This window comes from Lithobates pipiens, unplaced genomic scaffold, assembly GCF_037356315.1.
Source record: "Lithobates pipiens isolate NorthernLeopardFrog02 unplaced genomic scaffold, aLitPip1_a1.2 Scaffold_16, whole genome shotgun sequence".
NCBI classification, from domain to species: Eukaryota; Metazoa; Chordata; class Amphibia; order Anura; family Ranidae; genus Lithobates; species Lithobates pipiens.
The window spans coordinates 270,851,199-270,865,685 of NW_027507748.1; the positions used below are offsets into that span (position 1 = coordinate 270,851,199).

At 45.4% G+C, this 14,487-nt stretch overlaps 1 protein-coding gene across 1 annotated transcript in view; it reads right to left on the reverse strand.

Annotated features, from left to right (window-relative positions):
• BAK1 (BCL2 antagonist/killer 1) overlaps positions 1-3,127 on the reverse strand; it is an 83,840-nt gene extending 80,713 nt beyond the window's left edge. The window contains exon 1 of the mRNA XM_077481404.1: positions 2,972-3,127. The gene's annotated coding sequence lies outside the window, so the exon portion shown is untranslated. The remainder of the gene's footprint in view (positions 1-2,971) is intronic.
• Between the last annotated feature and the right edge of the window lie 11,360 nt (positions 3,128-14,487).

Below are 14,487 nucleotides of genomic sequence, written 5' to 3' on the forward strand. Positions count from 1 at the left end.
AAGGGGGTAAATATGGTTCAGGAGGGCAGATTTTTCAATATAAAAACAAAATTAAAGAGGAAGTAAACCCTGATGGGTTTACTTCCTCTTTGTCTCCCTGCAAAGGTAAAGTATAATGGGCTACTATGCATCGCATCGTAGCCCATTATGTGTCACTTACCTGACACAGGAGCCAGCGATGTCACCGCTGTCCCCTGTAGTCCGGAGCATCCATCTTCTTCCGGTATCACCGCTCCGGCCACTCACAGCGGCGGAGCAGCGATGACGTCACTCCCGCACATGGGAGCCCCCACTAACGGCATATCGCTAGTGCGCCTGCGCGCCGCTGTCTACTGCGCATACGCCGTAGACAGCTGTGACTGTCTTTTAGTAAATATCTCCTGAACCGTGTAGGTTTAGGTGATATTTCTTGGACCTACAGGTAAGCTTAATCTAGGTACTTGCCTAGACTGACATGCACTGGCAGCATAGAGACTGGGGCACACCTGTGGCACTGAGACTCATAGGTCATGCAACCATGAGGAGGAAGAACAGGCAACATTCCTGTGTGGTTAGCACTGCGCGCCTCTCAGAATTTCAGGGATTTGGCGCAGACCAAGCTGGAAGATGCTCTACTAAGCACATCAGATTGTACGACTGGCAATACAGAAGTAGATTTTCGAACAAATGTTTGTATGAACATTCATACTAAAATACTCGATGACATGATGAATGTTGTTATTCAAGAATACTTCAAAAAAAATTTTACTTTCATTTCGCAGTGAAAATTCTTACTAGTGTATGGCCAGCTTAAAGCGGACCTCCACCCTGAAGTCGAAGTTCCACTCATCTGATCCCTCCCCCCCTCCGGTGCCACAATTGGCACCTTTTAGGGGGGTGCAGATACCTGGATAATCCAGGTATCTGCACCCACTTCCGGGACAAGCTAGCCACAGATACCCCGCCCCTGTTGTGTTCTGGGAAACACACAGTTCCCAGGACACAACGGGGACCAGTGCAGATGCGCATGCGCAGTAGGGAACCGGGCAGTGAAGCCGCATGCTTCACTTCCCAATTCCCTGACCGAGGATGGCGGCGGGGGCAGCAGAGAGACGAGTGATTGCACGTCATCTGCTGCCGACATCGCTGGACCCTGGGACAGGTAAGTGACAATTTATTAAAAGTCAGCAGCTGCAATATTTGTAGCTGCTGGCTTTTTTTTTTTTTTTACATAAAAGTGCAGGCGGACTTAAAGAGGAGCTGCACCTTTAAAAAAAAAAAAAAAATTAAATTAAAAGCACCAGATTCCACTCAACTGGCCTACATACATCGCATGCCAAGAAAAAATGTTAAGCTGGCCATACACCTATAGATTATCTGCAGATTTTCTATGGTTAGATGGAAAAAGTGGCAGATTCCTCCATCCATAAAGTTTAGTGAACATGGAGAAATCTGTTGCACTTTTTTCATCTAACCATAGAAAATCTGCAGATAATCTATAGGTGTATGGCCAGTTTAAGGCTTTAGAACTATTTTAACCCCTTGCTGTCATAAGACTGCCCTTTAAGTGGGCTGTGATGCCCAAGGCTGGTAAGAGGGGACTGTGATCAAGTGGCACTGTGAATGGCTGCAGGATGCTGACTTTATCAGGAGCCTGTCCTATCAGATACTGATTGATGGGAGTTGACTGTGAGCTCTTGTTGACAGCTTGGTCACAATTTTGGGGGCAAACCCAGAACAAGAAAGTGATGTATATATGTGGCTGTGCAGTAACAGAACTAGAGGGCTCTGTAGGGGGGACCCCAAGATCTGGCATCTCCCCCTGCACTCTTGGCTGCCCGTTTAACATGCAGGGGGGAAGGTGGGAGGAGGCAATTGGCATCTCTATGGTGCCCGTGAGATCTCTCTAGGGCTTGTATTTCTCTTTCCAAATGTATACAGTGGAGAGGGGAGGGGCCTCTGACCCAGGCTTGCATCAGCTTCACTCTTCAGGGAGTCGCTCTGCTTCTACACTGTAGCTGATACATGCCCGGGTCAGGGACCCTGATGCAAGGAAGGTGCTCACCGGGGACCCTGATGTAAGGGGGGGCCCTCTGTGGATGTAAGGAGGGGCTCTCGGAGGACCCTAATGTATTGGGGGGGGGAACTCTCTGGGGATCCTAATGTAAGTAGGGTGGCTCTCTGAAGATCCTGATGTTAGGGAAGGCTCTCTGGGGACCCTGATGTAAGGCTGCATTCACACCTGAGTGTTTCAAAGTCACACATTTTTTACTGTGATTTTGTTCAGTTCACCAATGTTCTTTTTTGAGCGTAGCACGTTTTTTCAGTCGTTTTGCTTCAGGTGACAAAATACTCAGATGTGAACAGGTGCTATTGAAATTAATGGGATTTTGCTTGTTGGGCGTTTTATGAGCTGAAGGTCTGAATGCAGCTAAAGGGGGGATCTGCACTATATATATATATATACACACACACACGTATATTGTATACATCTGTATGCCCGTCCAAGCATATGACTTCCTTTACGTCACTGCTATGGGCTATAGCCCCAGATCTTTTGTAGACCCAGCAACACCCCTGGTGGGGGCCCTTCATGGTTTCTTGCTCCGGGGCCCTGAAGATTCTAGTTACACCTCTGTGGCTGTACACGGGTTTCTATGACAGAAAGGCAGGTGGGCCCTATTTACATACAGCTTGGAAATAAATGGGTTAAACATCTGCTTCAAAGTGTAAAAATATATCAACTATATTCTAGTGTGCACTCATGTTCTGTTGTCACAACTGTGTGTTACAGTATTCCACAAATCAAAGGGTGAGGTCTGGATGGCCCCATCTAGAACATCTGTATGGCTGTCTCTATGGACCGGCCAGTCTAAAGCTGGAAGTCCCAGCAATCTGCACAGATGACACATACAAGCACACGAACTTTCCATCTAACGCAATGCATTTGTCAGCCTGATCCCAAGAGCTGACACTTGGCCACAGCACTCACCCTAAGGATCTTATCTTCCTTTCGCAGCCCTAGAAGATTGACTTAGGACGGAAGACAGGTCCTGCACCCCACGCTGACTCCTTCCTGGAGGATGGCAATGGGCCGGCCGTGGGGTTAACACTTCATGTTCTGGAGGGCGGAGGATGAGAAGTGCTGCACACTCAGAGGAAATGCTGTCCTGTGTATGAGAGAGGACTGATAGATATACATGGGCTGAGAGAGAGAGAGGACTGATAGATAGACATACACTGACTGAGAGAGAGAGAGAGAGAGAGAGGACTGATAGACATACACTGACTTAGAGAGAGAGAGAGAGAGGACTGATAGACATACACTGACTGAGAGAGAGAGAGGACTGATAGACATACACTGACTTAGAGAGAGAGAGAGAGGACAGATAGACATACACTGACTTAGAGAGAGGACAGATAGACATACACGGACTGAGAGAGAGAGGACAGATAGACATACACTGAGAAAGAGAGAGAGGACAGATAGACATACACGGACTGAGAGAGAGAGGACAGATAGACATACACTGAGAGAGAGAGAGAGAGAGGACAGATAGACATACACTGAGAGAGAGAGAGAGAGAGGACAGATAGACATACACTGAGAGAGAGAGGACAGATAGACATACACTGAGAGAGAGAGAGAGGACTGATAGACATACACTGAGAGAGAGAGGACTGATAGACATACACGGACTGAGAGAGAGGGCTGATAGACATACACTGACTGAGAGAGGACTGATAGACATACACTGACTGAGAGAGGACTGATAGACATACACTGACTGAGAGAGGACTGATAGACATACACTGACTGAGAGAGAGAGAGAGGACTGAGAGAGAGAGGACTGATAGACATACACTGACTGAGAGAGAGAGAGGACTGATAGACATACACTGACTGAGAGAGAGAGAGGACTGATAGACATACACTGACAGAGAGAGAGGACTGAGACATACACTGACTGAGAGAGAGAGGACTGATAGACATACACTGAGAGAGAGAGGACGGATAGACATACACTGAGAGAGAGGACAGATAGACATACACTGAGAGAGAGAGAGAGGACAGATAGACATACACTGAGAGAGAGGACTGATAGACATACACTGAGAGAGAGAGGACTGATAGACATACACTGACTGAGAGAGGACTGATAGACATACACTGACTGAGAGAGAGAGGACTGATAGACATACACTGACTTAGAGAGAGAGAGAGAGGACTGATAGACATACACTGACTGAGAGAGAGAGAGAGAGAGAGGACTGATAGACATACACTGACTTAGAGAGAGAGAGAGAGGACAGATAGACATACACGGACTGAGAGAGAGAGGACAGATAGACATACACTGAGAGAGAGAGAGAGAGAGGACAGATAGACATACACTGAGAGAGAGAGGACAGATAGACATACACTGAGAGAGAGAGAGGACTGATAGACATACACTGAGAGAGAGAGGACTGATAGACATACACGGACTGAGAGAGAGGGCTGATAGACATACACTGACTGAGAGAGGACTGATAGACATACACTGACTGAGAGAGGACTGATAGACATACACTGACTGAGAGAGGACTGATAGACATACACTGACTGAGAGAGGACTGATAGACATACACTGACTGAGAGAGAGAGAGAGGACTGAGAGAGAGAGGACTGATAGACATACACTGACTGAGAGAGAGAGAGGACTGATAGACATACACTGACTGAGAGAGAGAGAGGACTGATAGACATACACTGACAGAGAGAGAGGACTGAGACATACACTGACTGAGAGAGAGAGGACTGATAGACATACACTGAGAGAGAGAGGACGGATAGACATACACTGAGAGAGAGGACAGATAGACATACACTGAGAGAGAGAGAGAGGACAGATAGACATACACTGAGAGAGAGGACTGATAGACATACACTGAGAGAGAGAGGACTGATAGACATACACTGACTGAGAGAGGACTGATAGACATACACTGACTGAGAGAGAGAGGACTGATAGACATACACTGACTTAGAGAGAGAGAGAGAGGACTGATAGACATACACTGACTGAGAGAGAGAGAGAGAGAGAGGACTGATAGACATACACTGACTTAGAGAGAGAGAGAGAGGACAGATAGACATACACTGACTTAGAGAGAGGACAGATAGACATACACGGACTGAGAGAGAGAGGACAGATAGACATACACTGAGAAAGAGAGAGAGGACAGATAGACATACACGGACTGAGAGAGAGAGGACAGGTAGACATACACTGAGAGAGAGAGAGAGAGAGGACAGATAGACATACACTGAGAGAGAGAGGACAGATAGACATACACTGAGAGAGAGAGAGAGAGAGAGGACTGATAGACATACACTGAGAGAGAGAGGACTGATAGACATACACGGACTGAGAGAGAGGGCTGATAGACATACACTGACTGAGAGAGGACTGATAGACATACACTGACTGAGAGAGGACTGATAGACATACACTGACTGAGAGAGGACTGATAGACATACACTGACTGAGAGAGAGAGGACTGATAGACATACACTGACTTAGAGAGAGAGAGAGGACTGAGAGAGAGAGGACTGATAGACATACACTGACTGAGAGAGAGAGAGGACTGATAGACATACACTGACAGAGAGAGAGGACTGAGACATACACTGACTGAGAGAGAGAGGACTGATAGACATACACTGAGAGAGAGAGGACGGATAGACATACACTGAGAGAGAGGACAGATAGACATACACTGAGAGAGAGAGAGAGGACAGATAGACATACACTGAGAGAGAGGACTGATAGACATACACTGAGAGAGAGAGGACTGATAGACATACACTGACTGAGAGAGGACTGATAGACATACACTGACTGAGAGAGAGAGGACTGATAGACATACACTGACTTAGAGAGAGAGAGAGAGAGAGGACTGAGAGAGAGAGGACTGATAGACATACACTGACAGAGAGAGAGGACTGAGACATACACTGACTGAGAGAGAGAGGACTGATAGACATACACTGAGAGAGAGAGAGAGAGAGAGAGGACGGATAGACATACACTGAGAGAGAGGACAGATAGACATACACTGAGAGAGAGAGAGAGGACAGATAGACATACACTGAGAGAGAGAGAGAGGACAGATAGACATACACTGAGAGAGAGAGAGAGGACTGATAGACATACACTGAGAGAGAGAGGACTGATAGACATACACTGACTGAGAGAGAGGGCTGATAGACATACTCTGACAGAGAGGACTGATAGACATACACTGACTGAGAGAGGACTGATAGACATACACTGACTGAGAGAGAGAGGACTGATAGACATACACTGACTTAGAGAGAGAGAGAGAGAGGACTGAGAGAGAGAGGACTGATAGACATACACTGACTGAGAGAGAGAGAGATGACTGATAGACATTCACTGACTGAGAGAGAGAGGACTGATAGACATACACTGACTGAGAGAGAGAGAACTGATAGACATACACTGACAGAGAGAGAGGACTGATAGACATACACTGACTGAGAGAGAGGACTGATAGATATACACTGACAGAGAGAGAGAGGACTGATAGACATATACTGACTGAGAGAGAGAGGACTGATAGACATACACTGACTGAGAGAGAGAGAGGACTGATAGACATACACTGACTGAGAGAGAGAGAGGACTGATAGACATATACTGACTGAGAGAGAGAGGACTGATAGACATACACTGACTGAGAGAGAGAGAGGACTGATAGACATACACTGACAGAGAGAGAGGACTGAGACATACACTGACTGAGAGAGAGAGGACTGATAGACATACACTGAGAGAGAGAGAGAGGACGGATAGACATACACTGAGAGAGAGGACAGATAGACATACACTGAGAGAGAGAGAGAGGACAGATAGACATACACTGAGAGAGAGAGAGAGGACTGATAGACATACACTGAGAGAGAGAGGACTGATAGACATACACTGACTGAGAGAGAGGGCTGATAGACATACTCTGACAGAGAGGACTGATAGACATACACTGACTGAGAGAGGACTGATAGACATACACTGACTGAGAGAGAGAGGACTGATAGACATACACTGACTTAGAGAGAGAGAGAGAGAGGACTGAGAGAGAGAGGACTGATAGACATACACTGACTGAGAGAGAGAGAGAGAGAGGACTGATAGACATTCACTGACTGAGAGAGAGAGGACTGATAGACATACACTGACTGAGAGAGAGAGAGGACTGATAGACATACACTGACAGAGAGAGAGGACTGATAGACATACACTGACTGAGAGAGAGGACTGATAGATATACACTGACAGAGAGAGAGAGGACTGATAGACATATACTGACTGAGAGAGAGAGGACTGATAGACATACACTGACTGAGAGAGAGAGAGAGGACTGATAGACATACACTGACTGAGAGAGAGAGAGGACTGATAGACATACACTGACTGAGAGAGAGAGAGATGACTGATAGACATACACTGACTGAGAGAGAGGGCTGATAGACATACACTGACTGAGAGAGATAGATGACTAATAGACATACACTGACTGAGAGAGAGAGGACTGATAGACATACACTGACTGACTGAGAGAGAGGACTGATAGACATACACTGACTGACTGAGAGAGAAGACTGATAGACATACACTGACTAAGAGAGAGGACTGATAGACATACACTGAGAGAGAGAGGACTGATAGACATACACTGACTGAGAGAGAGGACTGATAGATATACACTGACAGAGAGAGAGAGGACTGATAGACATATACTGACTGAGAGAGAGAGGACTGATAGACATACACTGACTGAGAGAGAGAGAGGACTGATAGACATACACTGACTGAGAGAGAGAGAGGACTGATAGACATACACTGACTGAGAGAGAGAGGACTGATAGACATACACTGACTGAGAGAGAGGGCTGATAGACATACACTGACTGAGAGAGATAGATGACTAATAGACATACACTGACTGAGAGAGAGAGGACTGATAGACATACACTGACTGACTGAGAGAGAGGACTGATAGACATACACTGACTGACTGAGAGAGAAGACTGATAGACATACACTGACTAAGAGAGAGGACTGATAGACATACACTGACTGACTGAGAGAGGACTGATAGACATACACTGACTGAGAGAGATGACTAATAGACATACACTGACAGAGAGAGAGAGAGCACTGATAGACATACACTGACTGACAGAGAGAAGACTGAGACCCCTTTCACACTGTGGTGTTTTTCAGGCGCTTTAGCGTTAAAAAAAGCGCCTGTAAAGCGCTTGAAAGAAGCCTCATCTGAACTCCCAATGTGAAAGCCCGAATGCTTTCACACTGAGATCCCTTTCACACTGGGGCATTTTTCAGGCGCTTTAGCTAAAAAAAAAGTGCCTGTAAAGCGCTTGAAAGAAGCCTCATCTGAACTCCCAATGTGAAAGCCCGAATGCTTTCACACTGAGATCCCTTTCACACTGGGGCATTTTTCAGGCGCTTTAGCTAAAAAAAAAGTGCCTGTAAAGCGCCTGAAAGAAGCCACAACTGCAATCCCACTATAAAAGGCCGAGTGCTTTCACACTGAGGCGCTGCACTGGCAGGGGTTCAAAAAAAGTTCTGCAAGCAGCTTCTTTGCAGCGCTTTTGGAGCAGTCAATACACAGCTCCTAAAGTGCCCCTTCCCATTCAAATCAATGGGAAGCACCTGAAAAACACCTGAAAAGAGCTTTTGGCAGCTGCGCTTTTAACCCTTTTAACTGCCTGAAAAACGCCCCGTTGTGAAAGGGGTCTGATAGACATACACTGACTGAGAGTGAGAGAGCACACTGATAGGAATGCTAGATCACATTACATGGCCTAGGACCTACTCTGTGTATGGAGGAGAGGATTCAAGGATAAATACAACATATCTGGAACTACATTCATTTCATTATACAGTCATACTTTATTATCTATCACCTACCCACAGTCTGTCACTCTGTCTATTATCTATCTATCATACACGATATTACCAAAAGTATTGGAAACACCTGCTTTTACACGCACATTAACTATAATGGCATCCCAGTCTGTAGGGTTCAATATTGAGTTGGCCCACCCTTTGCCACTATAACAGCTTCAACTCTTCCTGGAAGACTACCCTCAAGGTTCAGGAGTGTGTCTATGGGAATGTTTGATCACTCTTCCAGAAGTGCATTTTCGAGGTCAGGCACTAATGTGGATGAGAAGGCCTGGCTCGCAGTCTCTGCACTAATTCATCCCAAAGATGTTCTATCAGGTTGACATCAGGCCAGTCAAGTTCCTCCACCCCAAATCTTTATACTTAGCATAAAATTGTCCAAAATGTCTTGGTATGCTGATGCCTTAAGAGTTCCCTTCACTGGAACTAAGGGCTTAAGAACAACCCCACACCATAATTCCCCCTCCACCGAATGATTTGGACCAGTGCACAAAGCAAGGTCCATAAAAACATGGATGAGTGAGTTTGGTGTAAGAGACTTGACTGGCCTGCATAGAGTCCTGACCTGAACCCAATAGAACCCCTTTGGGAGAAATTAGAGAGGAGACTGGGAGTCAGGCCTTCTCATGCAACATCAGTGCCAGATCTCACAAATGCACTTCTGGAAGAATGATCAAACATTCCCAAGACACACTCCTAAACCTTGTGGACAGCCTTCCCAGAAGAGTTGAAGCTTTTATAGCTGCAAAGGGTGGGCCAACTCAATATTGAACCCTACAGACTAAGACTGGGATGCCATTAACCACTTCAATACCGGGCACTTAAACACCTTCCTGCCCAGACCAATTTTGAGCTTTCAGCGCTGTCGCACTTTGAATGACAATTGCGCGGTCATGCTACACTGTACCCAAATGACATTTTTATCATTTTTTTCCCACAAACAGAGCTTTCTTTTGGTGGTATTTGATCACCTCTACGGTTTTTATTTTTTGCTAAACAAATAAAAAAATACCGAAAATTTTGAAAAAAAAATGTTTTTTTTTTGTTTCAGTTTCAAAACTTTGCAAATAAGTAAGTTTTCTCCTTCACTGATGGACACTGATGGGGTTACACTGATGGGCAATGATAAGGCGGCACTGATGGGCACCGATGAGGTGGCACCAATGAAGTGGCACTGATGAGGTGGCATTGATGGACACCGATATGTGGCACTGATAGGCGGCACTGATGGGTGGCACTGATGGGCGACACGGATGGGCACTGATAGGTGGCACAAATTGGCACGGATTTGCATGGATGGGCATGGATAAGTGGCACAGGTGGGCATGGGTTAGGCGGCACAGGTGGGCATGGGTAGGCGGCACAGGTGGGCATGGGTAGGTGGCACAGGTGGGCATGGGTAGGCGGCACAGGTGGGCATGGGTAGGCACTGATAGGCGGCACAGATGGGAACTGATAGGCGGCATTGTATTATAATATATTGTACTAATGGATGCCAATCAGTGCCAATCAATAATGCATGCCAATCAGTGATGCCCATTGTGGGCACTGATTGGCACCCATTATGGGCACTGATTGTAATCTATTGTGGCACTGACTAGAATCCCTGGTGGTCTAGGGTGGCATACCTTGTCCTTGGCATCCCTGGTGGTCTGGAGACTCTTTACCGAGATCGTAGTTGCCGGGTGTCAGACTGACACCCCGCAACAACGATCGCCGCGATGCGCGCCCCGGGGGCGCGCAGCGGCTCATAATCCTGATCACGTCATATGACGTCCGGTCAGGATTATGCAACCACTTTGCCGCCGTCTATTTGCTATAGGGCGGGCGGCAAGTGGTTAAAATTCATGTGCGTGTAAAGACAGGTGTCCCAATTGTTTTGGTAATATGGTGTATTTCTACTATCTATCAATGTGTCACTCACATATTTCTACTATGTATCTCAACTATCTATCATATATCTATTATCTATCTATCTATTGTGAGATTGGGGGTTATTAAACTCAAGCCATAGGTGCAATTCCAATGAGTTGCGCTAGTCCAAACTGTATTTTAGGGTATGGCAACCCACTTTTATTCAATAAATGAAAAGTTCACTTGTACAACAGTTGTCCACAAAAGGGGTTTGTGCCACCTAACATGCATAAACAAAATACTGAAGCTCACTTGTTGGCAGCACTGCTGGTCCTCTTACCAGTCCTTTGAACTGTGTCTGCCAGCTCTCCTTGAACACTTGGCTCTCTAACCTTTAGTTGCAGTGCCCCGCTGCACAGCCCACCTCTGGCCTAAGGATTGGGGTGCTCCTGACACCCCTGATAAGAGACTACCTGACTCTTAAAACCGGGACCTACTGTCTTCTGGCTGGGCCTTCTGGCCTTCTGACCCCTCAATGAGACCTCTGACTCATGGCTTCTGGCTGAGGCCCCCTGACCCCAGGTGAGACCTTCTGCCTCCCACACTGGGAGCGGTCTCCAAAATGGGAGCTCTGTGCAATTCTCAAATCTTGGTATACAGTATCTCACGAAAGTGAGTACACCCTTATGTTTTTGTAAATATTTTATTATACCTTTTCATGTGACAACACTGAAGAAATTACACTTTCACTACTTTACATTGTAGCAGTGTACTGCTTATACAACAGTGTAAATTTTCTGTCCCCTAAAAATAACGCAACACATAGCCATTAATGTATAAACCGCTGGCAACAAAAGTGAGTACACCCCTAAGTGAAAATGTCCAAATTGGGCCCAAAGTGTCAATATTTTGTGTGGTCACCATTATTTCCCAGCACCACCCTAAAGGGGTTGTAAAGCTTCACTTAAATAAAAAAATATATGTTATACTTACCTCCACTGTGCAGCTCGTTTTGCACACAGTGGCCCTGATCCACGTCTTCTGGAGTCCCTCTGTGGCTGTCTCGGCTCCTCCCCGCATCAGCTAACCCCCTCTGGGAAGTGCTCTCCCAGGGGGTTAGCTTGCGGGCACACTCCCGAGTCCTGTATCTGGTGCCCATAAGCTGGAGAACTCGGCCCTGCCCCCCCCCCCCCCCCAGAGCCAATGGCTGCACTGCTATTAATCTATCCAGTGAAGAGCCGAGAACAGCCGAGAAGACCGGGCCAATATCTTGCGCATTCTCGATGCAGGACTTTTGAGGGCTCAAGTAAGGAAATGAGGGGGGCCTGCAATCACCGAACATATTTTCAGCTTAATACATAGGAGGCATTAAGGTGAAAAAACAGGAACCTTTACAACCTCTTTAACCCTCTTGGGCATGGAGTTCACCAGAGCTTCACAGGTTGCCACTGGAGTCCTCTTCCACGACAACATCACAGAGCTGGTGGATGTTAGAGGCCTTGTGCTCCTATGCCCAGAAGTGGGTGCAAATACCTGTCTTAGACAGGTATTAGACCTGTCTTTATCAGCACGGTGTTGGTGAAGGAAATTCTCTCTCTTGTACCCACATAGGATTTCTTGAGAAGAAACACTTATGACTGTTATGCCCATGATTACATCTTGATCAAGAACTGTTTTCTTATATATAATTTCTGAGCACTTTATTCATAATATTTCTGATTGTTCACAAAAATTCTGTGCACTTTACCACTTATGCTCATTACTACGTCTTTATGAGGAACTGTTGCTTATATATAATTTTTGAGCACTTTATATATATATATTTTCTGTACACTTGATTATTGTATGAGTTATAGACTACATTTTTATTATTCACTTACCGGTAGTTGTGTTTTTATATTATAATTTTTGACTAGTTATAGTGTATACATATTATTCTGTCATAGGTTTTAGATATATTTTTTTTTAGATTTTTGTAATTGTGAGCGCGGTTGAAATTTCTGACTTGTATGCTTTATAGGTGTGTATCACATCGTATCAATCGCAGCCTTTAGATATTTAGACTGATTGTTGAGAGATTTCTTTAGCGCAGTATTTCTTTCCCAAATTTTTGTACTGTTTTCTAAAGGTGTGGTAAAGGAATATCGTGGAAGAAATCACCCACCCTGTTCCGTGGAAACCGGTCAGGTTCATGGTACAGCTTAGAATAGAAATTATATAATTCCTTCAAAATCAGGTTGGGATTTTGGTTTGGGTGCCCATCAAGCAATCTCAGTTTAGGTAAAGCCGGTTTGTACACCCGAGTTAACAGTTCTCTTGCTAGCAGTGTGGTTGGTTTATCACCCATAGTGTAAAATGTAGGTCTTAACCAGCAGATACGTTTTTCAACAAGGGTAGTAAGACTCAAATTCAGGACCGTTCACTGTTCAGTCATAAGACCTTCCAATTCAGCCTCCTGCTGCTTAATCACATTTTCCCGAGCGCGTTTGGTCCTTACTGCCAACTGAATTCGTTTACCATGGATGGCGCCTTATTAGCTGCCCAATTGAGTGCAGGAGACATATCCGAGGAGGAGTTTTCACTAAAAAACATCCTCAACTCCGTTTCAAGTTGACGTATAAAATGGGATCATTTAACAAAGATGTTTGGACGAAGTTGCATCCCTCTTCGTAGTGCCTTAAGATCAGATAACGATAGCTTGACCGGAGAATGATCCGACCAGGAGACAGACAGAATGTTTGCTGAGTTCACATACGATAGTAAGGAAGTATGTACTAAAATATGGTCTATGCAGGAATATGTATTATGTACCTGTGAAAAGTGGGTATAGTCCCTGACGGAGGAATTGGCTTACCGCCAGGCATCTATCAAATCGTAAAGGTGTAGCAAACCTGCCACTCTATTGCTATCCTTGGGTATATTTTGAACCACCTTATTGGGATTAGATTTGTCTAGGATACGATCCAACAGAGTGTTACTATCGCTGCCCAGAACAACCAGTCCCTGTGCCCGGGGCAGTAGGACCAACAGCATAGTACATAAAAAGTCCACCTGTCCTGAGTTTGGGGTGTAATAATAAATAAATGAGACCAGTTGGTCATGAATACGACCCACTGCCATGACATACCTGCCATTCTTGTCTTTCATGGTAGTCTTAGGAGTGAAAGGGGTCTTTTTCTAGAAACATATTGCCACCCCCCTTTTTTTTCTCAAGAGCAGATGACAAATAAAATTGTGGATATTAAGCGCTAAGGTATCTAGGGGCTGAGGACTTAGAAAAATTAGTTTCCTGTAACAGCAGCTTCCTGTGTGTGATAATTTTATAAAGCTTTCGTTTTTTTGACAGGGGATTTAAATCCATGCACATAATGGGGGACTACACGATATTTTGTGAGATAAATCTTAGCCATCGTGGTAAGGCACTCACCTTGATACAGGAACTCCAGAACTAGAACTCAAGTGTGTAGACCTGGTTCCCCTTACCCTCCAAATCAGGGTAATGAGGCCAGAGCGTGGAGTCAATGTCCAGGGTGGGGAAGGGAGAATACAGAAGAAAAGAAAGTGAATGAGTAGAAAAAGCAGGAAGATATAAACCCGAAGGCCTAACATACATCTCATAATAAACATTAAACAAAACCATTAAATGTGGGTCAAT